Below are 771 nucleotides of genomic sequence, written 5' to 3' on the forward strand. Positions count from 1 at the left end.
CCCCCCCCCCCCCCCCCCCCCGGACGGAACATCCCGGTGTCTGGGCGTGTATAGCCAGGTGCCTGTCCGCCCTCCCCCCTGACACCAACCCCCCCTCAGGCCCCATCGAGCACACGCCCGCGCCAGGGAGGGCATGCGCCGCGCGCATGCTCGGCCCGGGCTTCCGCCACATGGCTTCTGCAAAAAGCGTCCACACACACACACACACACACATACACAGGCACCCACACGCCCCGGCGCGCATGCATCCGCGCACCTCCCCGCCCACCCCACCCGGAGCCCCTGGCAACTCTGGCCGCCTGCCAGCCCCGACGGGCGACCTGGTGCAAGGGCGCCCCCGGCACCCGCGCCCGAGGCCGCCCCCGCCCGGCCAGGCGGACTGGCACCCGCCCGGGGCTTCTCCCGAACCCGCGCGCCGTTCCCACGGGAATGCCCCCGGCCAAATCCTTGGCACACATCCGGGGGTGGATTCCATTCCCCGGTCGGCCGGCCGGCGTGTGATTCCCCTCGCGCGCGTGACCTGGTGCCCACGCACCCGGATGCCCACCCTCCGCCGGAGCTCCCGGCCCGTCCGATCGCGTCTGCCGCGCGCCAGCCCGCCGGGCGGGGTGAAAGCCGGCAGCCCGCCGGGCGGGCACAGGGCGCGCTGGTCTAGCCAAAACAAATACCTGGCCCAGCCGGGCCCAGAATAAGCGCCGCGGCTCGAGAGTGTCCTTGGCCAGCCAAGGCGGCTCGTCCGTGGCTCTCGTCCGGCCGGCAGAGGGGGGGGGG

This window comes from Fonticula alba, assembly GCF_000388065.1.
Source record: "Fonticula alba strain ATCC 38817 unplaced genomic scaffold supercont2.6, whole genome shotgun sequence".
Classification (NCBI taxonomy): Eukaryota; order Rotosphaerida; family Fonticulaceae; genus Fonticula; species Fonticula alba.